Genomic DNA, 13509 nt, shown 5'->3' with positions numbered 1-13509 from the left:
ATCTGGTTCACCAAAGGACCATGAATTGCTTCAGGAGTCCCTGCTTCAAATTGTACCACCTCGAACAAATCCTGCTTTGACAAACTCAAAATCTGTTTGAGGCACCCCACTTTGGCCCAGGATTCATGCAAATCTGATACACACGCCTCTTATTTAGGCCCAAAGTTGTATAGGGGTTTATAAGTCATCAATGCCTTGAATGTGGCCCAGTAGAGTACTGATAGCCAATACAACTCATTCAGGATAGGTGTCATATGCTCCTCATAGGCTATGCTGCTTCAAAGCATTCCCACATACAGAGCATTACAGTAGTTCAATCAGGAGGTCTCTAGTGAATGAGTTACTGTGGCAAAACTATCTGTCCAAGAGCAGCCACACCTGACAAATCAGCTGGAGCTGGCATAATTTTATTTAAAATTTATTTAATTTTAAAATGTATTACCTACAGAGCTACACATGTATCAGACCTGGAGCCAGCAAGGAGCTCAGACTCTTAGTTAAAAAAAAAAAAAGCTACATTGATCAGACTCTTTAAAAAAGTTGCAAAGCAAAATGTGCAAGCAAGCCTTAACCTTCTAAGTCAAGGGTTCCCAAACTGTGGCCCGTAAGCTTCATTCAGGTGGTCCACAACATGTTTGTAAAAATACAGTTACAAACCATACAGCATTTAGCACAGCATATTACATTTTTCAGAGCTTGGAAAAGTTACTTTTTTGAACTACAACTCCCATCAGCCCACTCCAGTGGCCATGCTGGCTGGGGCTGATGGGAGCTGTAGTTTAAAAAAGTAACTTTTCCAAGCTCTGCATTTTCTACAGCTGCCAAGACCCTCAGCAATTTTTAAGCGGCCGGTGGGGAGGTTGGGGAAGCCCTGTTTTAAGTGATTTCTGTGAGATAAGACAGCCTTGTTGTTTTCAATTTTTTTAGTGAAAGAGTGACACCAGATCAATGACTGACAAGTGAGTGTTTTGGATGCCAGAAACTTCTGACAGGCTAAAGAGCTGCTGTTTTCCCCTCCACTGCACTTTTCTTTCTGGCTTCTGTTTCATTTTCTATACCTTGGAATCTACATAGACCCAATGCTTTTTTGGTAAAAAAAAATGAAGTGCATCTACTCCTATCTTGATAAAAGTACCATAGATACCAGCACAAAATGGCTGGCATGGGTAGCAAAAAATAAAGGTGCCGGTACTCTGTACCTGTGAGTACTGTCCAGGGCCGGCTCTAAAGGGTGGCACAGTTGGGCCCTGGCCTAGGGCCCCTGAAGGGCCCCTCTTTAGGGTGGGGGAGTAGCGCTCCCTTTCCACAATCTGCGGCATTCTGCTGTGGATTGCACCTCACTCCGTCTACTTTTCCTGTGTTTTGTGGCTGCATGTGCAGCACTGTCCTTAACCAAGATGGCAGCTGAGGTTTCCTTATGAGGCTGAAGCCTCTGCCGCCATCTTGGTTGATTGCAGCCTGCGTGTGTGTAGCACGCATGCATGCCATCAACCAAAATGGTGGTGGAGGCTTCAGCCCCTTAGGGAAACCTCTGCCACCATCTTGGTTAAGGGCAGCGCTGCGCATGCAGCTGCAGAACACAGGAAAGAAAGGCCGAGCAAGGGAACGGGCAGGCAGTGCAATCCGTGGCAGCGTGTGCTGGAGCCCAGGGCAGGCTGGAGCCCAAGGGCCTAGGCATGCCTGCCGACGGCCCTGGTACTGTCACATACAAAAAGCTCTGCATAGACCTTTAATCTTGTAAATTATTTTCTGCAAATTCTACTACACAGTAAGTATAGGTGGATGTTAAAGCATCCCTCCCCTTATTCCCACAGCACAAAAATGACAAGTGCAAAATGTGAAAACTTTGCAAATTGGCTTAGGCACATCTGTTGGGCAGGATTTAAAGTCTAGGCACCAATCAAGAATTTCCTGTATAAATTAATTAATTATACAGGAAATTCTTAATTGGTGCCTAGACTTCTGTGTCTACTCAGAAGTAAGCCTCTGCATTTAATAGGGCTTCCTCCCAAGTAAGTGGGTAGGGGATTTCAGCTTATGAAGAAGGGTCTTTCGTATGAAGAAGGGTCAGAGAAGGGGTCAGAGAGAGTCCTTAGGTACACCAACTTGGGAGTAAGCTCAACTGAACACAAGCAGGACTTCTGCATCTGGTATCTGCAGGAGGCCCTCACCTCCAGAGAATAGTGATCAACTGGGTATATAAGGGGTAAGACAATCTTTCAGGAATTCTGGTCCTAAGCTATGTGGGGCTTTCTACACCAAAACCAGAATCTTGAATTTAGCCCAGTAGCTAATGGGCAGCCAGTACAATTCTTTCAGCAGTGGGGTGACATGTTGGCAATGCCCTGCCCCAGTGAACAGTCATGCCACCACTTTTTGCACCAGCTGCAGCTTCTGGACCAACCTCAAGGGCAGCGCCACATAGACCACATTACAGCAATCCAGCCTGAGGTTACTAATGCATGGACACCAGTGGTCAGCCTACCCCGGTCCAGAAACGGCCACAGATGTCTTACCAGCCAAAGCTGGTAAAAGGCACTGAGGTTACCTGGGCCTCTAGCAACAAAGATGAATCGAGGAGCACCCCATATTACGCATCTGCTATTTCAAAGGGAGTACGATCCCATCCAAGGCAGGCAACTGACCAGTTATTTGAACTTGGAACCACCAACCCACAGTGCCTCCATCTTGCTAGGATTCAGACTCATTTTATGGGCCTTCATCCAGCCCACCACCGAATCCAGGCAGCGGTCCACGGCTTGCATGGCCTATCCTGATTCAAATGTTACAGAGAAATAGAGCTGGGTATCATCAGTGTACTACTGACACGTCACCCCAAATCTCCTGATGTTGGCTCCCAAGGACTTCATACAGATTTTAAACAGCATCAGGGACAAGATGGTGGCAACCAACGACACAACTGCCAGGCTGCCAAAAGACAATCACCCAATGCTATTCTCTGAAAACAATCCAGGAGTTAGGATTGGAACCACTGTAAAACAGTGCCTCCTAATTCCCATTTTACCAAGTCAGCCCAGAAGGATACCATGGTTAATGGTGTCAAAAGCTGCCAACAGATCAAGTTAGAATACAGGGTTGCACTGTCCCGGTCCTTCTCCCAATAAAGGTCATCCATCACGGTGACCGAAACTGATTCAGTCCCATAATCAGGCCTGAACCCAGATTGGAATGGGTCAAGATAATCTATTTCATCCAAGAGTATTTGCAATTGTTGTGCCACAACCCTCTAAATCACCTTCCCTAAAAAGGGGGTATTTGCATCCAGGCAAACCCCCTCAGCAAGCTTTAATAAGCCAAGAAGAGCAAGGGTCGAGAGGACACATTGCTTGCCACATCATCACAAGCACATTGTCCACGTCATCAGGCCACATCAACTGAAACCGATCCCAAGAAATTGCAGCAGATGTTGCACTGGATACTGCACTGGGGGCTACGGTAGATGTGGATGGAGCATCAAGATTGCTATGGAGGCAAGCAACATCCCCCTCAAAGTGCCTTGCAAACAATCCACAGTGGGCCTTTGAAGGGTCCAAAACTTGGTTTCTTGGCGTGTATGTCAACAGACCCCTGACAATAAGGAAAAGCTCTAGTGGACAGCTACTTGAGAATGCAATAGTGGCAGAGGTGGGCCTTCTACACCACCCTCACCTCCACACAGTACGCATGGTTATGATGTCGTATCCAATGAACCTCACAGCACATCTTTTGCCACTTGTCTAGCCGTTGTCAGCCTGTTTCATTGCCCTTTGTTCACTGGTGTACCAAGATGCAAACCAGGATCCACAGTGCCAGAGAGGGCGCTCGGGGACAACCATGTTAAAAGCCCAATGCACTTCACTGTTCCACAGCATGACAAGGGCTTCAACAAGGTTACCTGCTCTATCTACTGAGAACTCCCCTAGGGCATTCAGGAATCCAGTGGATTCCGCTAGTATCTAAAAAAATAATAATCAGGCCAGATTTGGGATGGGGGAGAAATTAGCTATGGTTCACATTTAATGCTGAGTTTACAAAATCCACTCTTTCTGAAACAATATGAGAACCAAAACACAGGCATCCTTCAAAATTCCTGCTTATGTGAATATTGCACTGCAGGTCTCAAGTGGTTACAAAAATGCACATATTAGGCAAAAATGTGCATTAAAAACAAATGTATTGGTGAAAATTACATACAATATGCATTGTATTAGGAGAAATTGCTTGCAAAAATGTGTACATTAGTCAAAGCTCCATACAAAAATGTGTTTGTGGGAGAGAAACCACGCTAAAATGCTGAAGAATTTTCATAAGGATTGTTTTTATATCAAAGTTGGCAAACTGGTTTTTGTTTGCTGTTAAAAAAAAAAACCAGGAAGGGAATCCAGCAATCAAAGCATGGGGACACTTGCTTTCATAGCTTCATGTGTATTTTTATTTCTAGTCTCATCACATCTTTTTTGTGAGAGCTTTGCGCATACCATGGACTGCAAAAAAGACAAATAATTGGGTCACAGAACAAATTGAACAAGAACTATCACTAGAAGCTAAAATGATGAAACTGAGGTTATCATACTTTGGACACATCATGAGAAGACATGATTCACTAGAAAAGAAAATAAGGCTGGGAAAAACAGAAAGGAGTAGAAAAAGAGGAAGACCAAACAAGAGATGGATTGACTCCATAAAGGAAGCTACATACCTGACCTTACATGATCTGAACAGGGTGTTTTATAACAGATGCTGTTGGAGGTCGCCGATTCATAGGGTCACCATAAGTCGTAATCAACTTGAAGGCATATAACAACAACAACTACAAACTGTACAGTTACAGATGCTCATTTTTAATATATATCAAGTTGCTCAAATGTTTTATTGCTGCTGTTTTTGCAACATGTATTTATTTATTATTACATTTATACCACGGCTTTCTTTCATGATAGAAACCCAAGGTGGCTTACATATGGTTGCCAAGTGGTCTCCCATCCAGGCACTGACCAGACCTGACGCTGCTTAGCTTCAGCAGGAAGCTGGCCTTATGTGCCTTCAGACCATAGCCTGGGACCATGTAGCAGTGGAATGGTGGAGTGGAGAGAAATATTCACTGTGTGCTTCACAATTGGACTTTTGTTGTTATCCAATCTCTTGGCATGTTGTCTCCCCCCCCCTCCGGGAAATACAGTAGTGGGGGATGGGGGAGCAGTCACTGATGAAGCAGCAATATATTGAACTGGATTCTTAGGACGGAACTGCACAGTCTGTGTACTTCTTCTGGAGATTTTTTTTCTTTGTGCAATTGCACTAAGGTTGCAGTTTTAAGTAGAAAACTGGTGCATATGAAGAGATGCTTCTTAATGCTTTCCCCTCCCATTGGTTTCCTGCTGGCCCTGCTGAGGAAAATAATTCAGAGAGATACTACATGGCATATGTAGTGGACCTCCAAGTTCTGTTCCCACACTCTGCTCCAAACCTTTTCCTATCCAATATGCCTAAGCTGAGCTAGCTGCTAAGCCCAGCCCATGGTGTGATCATCCATGTTCTTCTCCCCTGACCAATGGTTCCCTGGCCTTCACTACTTGCTTGGGGTCTGCATATGGAAGTTCTTTACTTTTATGGTCTGCACTCACATGCATTTAGCACCTTGGCACTCATTGGGAACCTAGACCTTGACATCATTTTGCTTGAATTCTGAACCTAAATCTTCAGTCCTGCAAATAATATAGCACATGCTGATTTGGTGCAGGCTGTTTCCCACTTCACTATATGCCCCTCTGGTCCTAATCATGATAGAGAGAAAATGTATAGTAAAGTGAAAATGTACCCTGGTCTATACTTACAAAAGCATGTAACCATTGCGGTTAAAATACATTATGCTGGACTATCCCTAATGTTAACAATCTTTTACAGAGTACAGTAAATGAGATTTCCCACTAAAAGTCTTCATTCATTTCAAGACATCACACTATCATGACTAATTGGGAAGGTAATTGCGGTGTAGCTGTTGATGATTACTGAACAGGATAAAACCTCCACCAAAATAAGATTCATCTTTCAAGAATAGCTCCATAAAAAAAAAGGGGGGGGGAACAAATCTTATTTGTAGCTTTTTACCTGTGGTGTGAAAACTATTCGTTTAGTGACTCAATGAGTAATTTAGAGACAGTTTATTTTCCATTAATAACTTTTTCCAAGTGGTAACCCTTCTTCCTGCAGAACAGATCTTTTTCTCTATGATTGCCCTAATAGTGGAATGACTCTTGTTTTAATGCACACATTTTCCTGGTTATTTAAAAATTATTTTACAAGGCAGGTCCCAGAATCGACATTTCGCTTCAAGAAGCTAACATTAGCTTTTATTAGTTCCTCTCCAACAGCAGAAAATTTAACAGGTGATGGAAATTAAAAATCATCCTAAGTGCAATATCTAGATAGGACTATCCTGAAACTGAGGCCTCATATAGATAGAACTATAATTAAAAATGGCTGACACCAACTGTGTACAAGAAGTGTTAAAGCCAGTCAAGAATGGCACCCAAAAAGGCAGCAAAGGCTGAAAAATTAGCCACTTCCTTCTCTAGGCACGGGGTGTGTCCTTCTAACTTCCTCTTTGTCTACTTGACTAGATCTGCTTTTCTAAAAAAGAAATCGTTGCTGTTTTCATTCATTAGCTAAAAACACCAAAAGGTGGGAGCAGGCTAGCTTCTTATAAAACACATAAGCAAAATAGCGCCTGCACATTTTGCATCTCAGATTCTACAAGGGCTAAAAACTTCCTTTTTTTAAAAAAAAAAAAGCTGGGAATTTGGGGGTTACAGGTCAGGGGAGGCACCTCCTCTGTTTTGTGATCTTCTCACCCAGTTGTGATGCATATTCCTACAGACCCAAGAGCAAGCAGATTCTTCAGCTAATATTGTCCACATACTCTTGGGTTTCCCTAGCAACTACACACTGCTATTGTAATACAAATACACAACTGAAAAATTAGCTTGACAGAGAGCTACAAAACAGAATTGCTCTAATGTAGGGGTTGCATTTTTATGGAAAGAGTGCATTTTAACTCTCTGAAAAGCATACAGGGACATAACTCAACGCATGATCGTGGACCAATACCCTGCAATGTTCCTCTTTCTTCAATACAATGACAGTGGGAGAAGAAAAATGAGGTCTGCTCCACTTAAAGTGAATATAATAATCCTAACGCAGTTGCTAGAATATATTGTTTATATACTAGCTGTATGACTTCTGCTCATACTTTCTACAAACTACAGTATAACACAGATTTAAATGGTTAATACGTTCCTTAACAATCCTGATTTGTAAAAGTATGGTAACCAATATAATATAGATCCTATTTGTGCTTTAAATCCTTGGGGATGCAAGGCAGACAGAGACTTCCCACCTAAGAAAAAGAAGGGAATCTGATACAGGCCCTTGAACGCTTAATTATTAGAGTTCTGATTCAGTGTCCTTTAGTCCTTGCAGGTTTTGCCTCAAATGCCTGCAAGGCATCTGCCAAGTTATACTGAAAAGGAACTGAACTTTGCTGGCAAAACAACCTGCCTTAATTTGTATCAAAACCACACACACAAAACCAGTACTATTGGTATTATTCCTTCTGTAGTTGGGAGCGAAAAGAGGAATGGGATATTTTTAGACATTTTATATTACAAATGAGTTGCTCAGGTCGGGGTTTTCTGTGGGCGCAACTGGCACATGAACTCCCACTGTGGAATCTGTGGCTATGCTGTAGTTTGCCGTCCATTCTAATGGGTGGAGAAGGATGGAATGTATCCATGCTGTGCCTGTATTGTTTTAAACCTTCCACTCAATCACTCTTTCCCTTGCCCTTCACTACCTTTTCTCCCATTATGGACATCCATGCAGATATTTTGTACCTGTGCAATCACACCTTTTTTAAAAAATACATGCATGAGAGCTCAAGAGCAAATTTTACTGGACTGTTTCACAACAGGCAAAACAAAGGTTGTTTTGGGGGAGCCCAGGGGTGACAAGGTCACTTCAATCCCCCCCGCCATTTCATGAGTTCCATATAAAATAAAGAGCCAGACAATACTCACAGCAGCATTCTTCACCACCAATTTCAAGGGCACACTCATAGAGAGCTGTGAAGATCCTGTATTAGTGTAAATAGGGTAAGTGCTGTTTGAATAGAAGAATAGAATAGAACATGGTAAGTGGAGTGAAAGAGGAGGGGGAGTGAATGGGCAGTAGAATGCTGGATGATTGGCTGAGTGTTTAAAATGGCTGAGCGTATAAAAGGAAGAGTGACAGTGGAATCTGGGTGAAGTGGATGTGATGTGATGAAAGTGAGTGGGTTGTTTTGGTGGGTTTTAGAGAGTTGTTTGCCAGGAGAGCGTGGAGAAGGAGGGGGGTGGAGTTCGGATTAGTATTAGATAAAACCATATGCTTATGTGCCTTATGAAGAAATCTTGTTATCTTTGTTATCTTTGTTATATTTAATAAAAACTATATTTGGTTTACCGAAGGCCTGATCCTTGGCTGGGGTTTCACAGACCAGAAGGGAGGGTAAGGTAATGACCAAGGCTGAAGGGAAACTGTAACAAATGGTGGCAGCGGTGAAGAGAATAACAATACAAGTATTCAGAGTCTCTGGGAATACTGGTATTAGGACGTGACTGGTGGTTGCCTAGCAGGGGGATCTGTTGAGATCTGTGCTAGAGCGGGGAGAGAAACCATAAAAAAGGACAGTCCGGACTGGTGGAGTCCCTGGTGGTGCCTAGTGACAGGCAGTAGCCACGAGCAGGTAGGAACCTGACAGGGAGAGCCAGGGAAGGGCGTCACAAGAGCACATTACAGTAATTTAGCCATGAGGTCACCACAGCATGGGTCACTGTGGCAAGGCTATCCTGATCCAGAAATGGCCATAGCTGACAAACCAATCCGAATGGAGTAAGCACTCCTAGCCACTGTGGCACTTGGGTCTCCACTAACAAAGCTGGATCCAGGAACACTTGCGAAACAAAGTGCCTGCTTCTTCAAGGGGAGCACAACTCTGTCTACAACAGGCCATCTCCCCACTTCCCAGACATGGGAAGCATTCATCAAGAGCACCTCTGTCTTGTCAGGGTTCAATCTGATTTCATCAGCCCTCACACAGTCCATTGCTACTTCTAGACACTGGCCCAGCATCTGCACTGCCCCAGCTGAATATGATGGCATGGAGAGACAGAGTTGAATGTCATCTGTGATGGAGAATTTTTTCTCCTATGGGATCTTTTGCTGGGGGTGCTTGAAGAAATTGGACGACACAGGCTTGAAACAAAAAGGTAGGCCTTTATTCTTTACAAGCATATGCAGGGTCAGCCTCCCAGAAACTTCTAGGAGAGACTGCACTGAGGCACTGTGTGCAAGCTCTTTTAAGCAGTACAGTTACCGTTACAACAAGTTCCTTCCCACATAACATCACAGTTCCTCCTCTCTGCAACTGTTCCAAACCAATCAGAAAGCATTAGGTAATATACTTCTTATTCCAATTTTCTGTCTGTCTTACTGATATCACCATTGTTCTGCTGTCCACCTTGACTAATGCTCTTTCAGGCCAGTTGAAACCAGTTACTATTGTGAATGTGCCTTCAAGCAAACTTGGTACATCCATTGTTTAATTGTTCTTTATTGGCCAGACTAACACGTTCCTTAACGATGCCAGGTTGTGTTTGGCTTAGGTTTAGGGTGCCTGAAAGTTTATGAGCACCACAGCTTTAATAGGGTTCTTATTTCGTATATTTTCTTTGAAATCCTATTCCTAACTATAAGAATACATAGCTATAGAGGAAAGGTTAGAATTAAGGTACTGTACTGTGCTTGGAAGCCATACATTTAAGACAAGGCACTGGGTAATTCTGAATCAGCCCTGTCTCTCAGCCTCTGAGGAATAGAAGAGGCAGGCCACCTCAGAGTACCTTTTTCTTAATGAAAACACCCCTATAAAGTTGTATTACAATCTAACATACTGGGCTATTTTAAAAATCTTTGTTAAAAACATTTTCTCTCATTAAAACTTAATTAAAACTTTGATTCTTGTTACAGGATTTTCCCCCTAGTCGGCATCCTTGCTCTACACAAGAAACCATCTCCCAAGATCAAAACAGCATAATTTATCAATCATACCTTCACAGGTTATATACCCATTTGATTTTACACAATACGCCAATTCAAACATAGCAAAGGATTATGTTGTGTTGTAAATCTTTCTCTCCCCCTCCAATCCTAGTTTTTTTAAGCAATTAGACAGGGCTTATTTATTTATTTACTTATTTATTTATTATTTGATTTATATCCCACCCTTCCTCCCAGCAGGAGCCCAGGTGTCATTGCTTTGGATGCCCCTGAGGTGCATCGCTTAGGTGTCATCGCTTTTATTTTGTAGGAAATTAATACTGGTTTTTTAAAAAGTTCTGCAATGACCAACTGGTTTTGACAATAAACTATTATATGGGGTGTATGTATTTTTATATCTCCAGTGTGTGTATATGGAATCTTCCCAACAACCCTGTGAGATAGGGTTGGAAACCAAGGCACCTCACAATAAGAAATAAATCCATTTAACATCCAATAATCATGTTACAAGTATAAAACAGATGCAAAACAGCTTAAAGTGACATGATTCTGAATTTTGGGTTGGTTGAGTGAACTTTGTTATCACTTGAGACTGCAGTTCTGTGCACACTTCCCTGTTTGAGTAAGCCCCATTGAATACATTGGGACTTGCTTCTGAGTAAACATGCATAGGATTACACTATAAATATATTTAAAGGTTGTGTAAATAAACATATTTGAAAGTCATGCTTATATAAATATTTCTTCATACTATGTCTTCATAAGTATCTGATTTCACATTATGATTGTACATTATTATTTCATCTACATTTTAAGTGTGCTCTTCTTTCTTGTGGTGGTCATGGTTCCCTTCTTTTGTTTTCATCCTGAGGGGCAGATTAGGCTGAGAGATAGTGAGTAACCCACAATCACCCAGTAAACGTAGCTCATTTCCATTAAAAAAAATAATTAAACAGATTTACATGCAAAGTTTATGAAGTAGATCCCCACAATACATTTAAACCACATCCAACTTACGTTTAAAGTGCATGACTTCTCCCAACGAATCCTGGGAAGTGCAGTTTCCCCCTCAGTTATACTTCCCACCATCCTTAACAAACTACAGTTCCCAGGATTCTGTGGTGGGATTAATGTGCTTCAAATGTGTGTTGAAATGAAATGTGCTTTAAATGAATGGTGTGGATCTACCCTAGGTATGCTCTGCGTTCATTAGTAAATCAAAAAGAACAATTTAAAAAGATACTTTTTTAAACAGGGGAAGGGCTACAGCTCAGTGGTAGGGCATATACTTTGCATGCAATGGTCCAAAATTCAATCTCTGGAAAAGACTATTGCCTGGAATCCTGGAGAGCCAATGTTAGTTCATGTCATCAGTACTGAGCTAGATAATATCAAATGGCCTGACTCAATATAAGGCAGATTCCTTTGTTCCTAAAAATGGAAAGAGACCCAAGGGCCACAGTGACTCTAAAATTTATTTATGTATTTTATTTACAACATTTATATACCACTTTATTGTAAAAAAAACTCAAAGTGGTTTACAGAAGGAATTAAAATAATAAAATTACTGGCAAAAACAGTTAAAGACAGATATTTAAAAACATTCAAAATAATATAACCAACAGTTAGTTAAAAACATATTTAAAAAATGATAGCTTACATGCCTGGGTAGGCTTGCCTAAACAAAAATGTTTTTAGCAGGTGCCGAAAAGAGTACAATGGGTATCTGCCTAATGTCAATTGACAGGGAGTTCCAAAGCATAGGTGCTGCCACACTAAAGGATCCATTTCTTACAAGAGCAAAACAAGTACTAAGTGGCACACATAACATGGAAAACACACCTTGAACTTGGCCAGTTAGCAAATCAGCAATTAGTCCAGATTTCAGAGCAGAGGTATTATGTGCTGATAGGGTCTCACTCATGTCATCAATCATGCCACAGCACTCTGTACTAACTGCAGCCCCCAGGGTCAGGTTGTGCTGCATGGGGATTTCTGTGGCCTTGACTGACTGGCTGCCAGGATTTTTTTAGTTTTGATTTTTGGTTAGGAATCCTGACTAGTTGCGGGATGCTGAGCTTTCTGCCTTACAGGAATCTTGTGTGGTTGGTATGGTATCGCATTTAGAAAATCCTCACTGTCTTTTGTTCTTCTTTTTCTATTTGCATTTCATTTACCTTTAACCTCACTCTCTTACAACCTAGAAGCAACAACATGCATTCAACTCAACCCCCTTAAACCCACTGATGATGCACCTTGTTGGCTGCATGATAGTTTGTTTCTTGCCCAATAGAGGTAAAAGAGAATTCATATACTGAGAAGTGTGATTGCAATTACTGTTGTTCCCAAGCTACTGCCTGTGAAGGTACATCAAACCATGTGTGCTTTCTCTCTGTCAATTATTACTCACTGGAAATGGGTTGGCTGTAAAAGTTAGTTTATCACAGCCCACAGAGTAGGCAGAAAAGAGTACAGAATCTTCATACTCTTATTCATTTCTCAAACCTCTTTCTGAAGTGAAGGATTAAGTCTGTAAAGACGTTTGGAGCAGCCATGTTAAAAGGCAGGGGCAGAGCATTTCAGGCAGGGGGTTGCCAACCCTACTTGGATATGGATATCTTTGGAAAGGATCCCTAGTAAAGCTTTACTAACATCACACTCCAAACCATATCTACTCACAAGTAAATCCTATTGGGTTCTATAGTCCCTTAGTAAGTGTGTTTAGAATTGCAGCCTTCAGGGGCATCCATCTTTATCCTGAGTGCTCCCATCTAACACATTCACAACACTAGGCTCCTTTCTTCCTGCAGTGGCCTTTGTGACTGGCCTGGCCTGAGGGCACTTAAACCCTTCTTGCCAAAAGCGAGTAGGCTAGATTAAATGTGCCCTACTCAGGCTCCCTAAGCAGGTGAGAAGGAATGATCCCATCACTTCAGCTGGACCTAGGAACACCCTCATTTAGCTAAGATTTCTATCTTAATTTACAATCAGATAAAATGTTTTTGTTTGAACTGTATGCTGTACAATTCAACTGTCAAAGCAACTGTAGCTGGCGCTTAATGTATCATGCTTAATGACATCACTAGGGAAATCTCAGGGTTTGGGTGACCTGGTAGCCCTAGTAAAAGAGAATGTGGGACAGAATGGAACCCTGATATACCCTGAAGCATAATTGTCACAGGGCCAAGAAGAAAGACCCTGAAACCTCTCTTTGAAAGCAATCCTGCAGGTAGGGGTAGAACCACTGTACCACCATATCCCCAACCCCCACCTCTCAGAGCTGCATCAGGAGGATGCCAAGATTGATGGCAAAGAGAACCAACAAGGTTGCACTCCCCTGATTTCTTTTCCAATACTTGATCAACCAAAGCAGTTTTAGTGAGAAATCCAGGCCTCTTAATCCAGACTGGTTAT

The sequence above is a fragment of the Rhineura floridana genome, chromosome 1, assembly GCF_030035675.1.
Source record: "Rhineura floridana isolate rRhiFlo1 chromosome 1, rRhiFlo1.hap2, whole genome shotgun sequence".
Classification (NCBI taxonomy): Eukaryota; Metazoa; Chordata; class Lepidosauria; order Squamata; family Rhineuridae; genus Rhineura; species Rhineura floridana.
The sequence above is the reverse complement of the archived record's forward strand: the minus strand, read 5'-3'. Positions refer to the sequence as shown.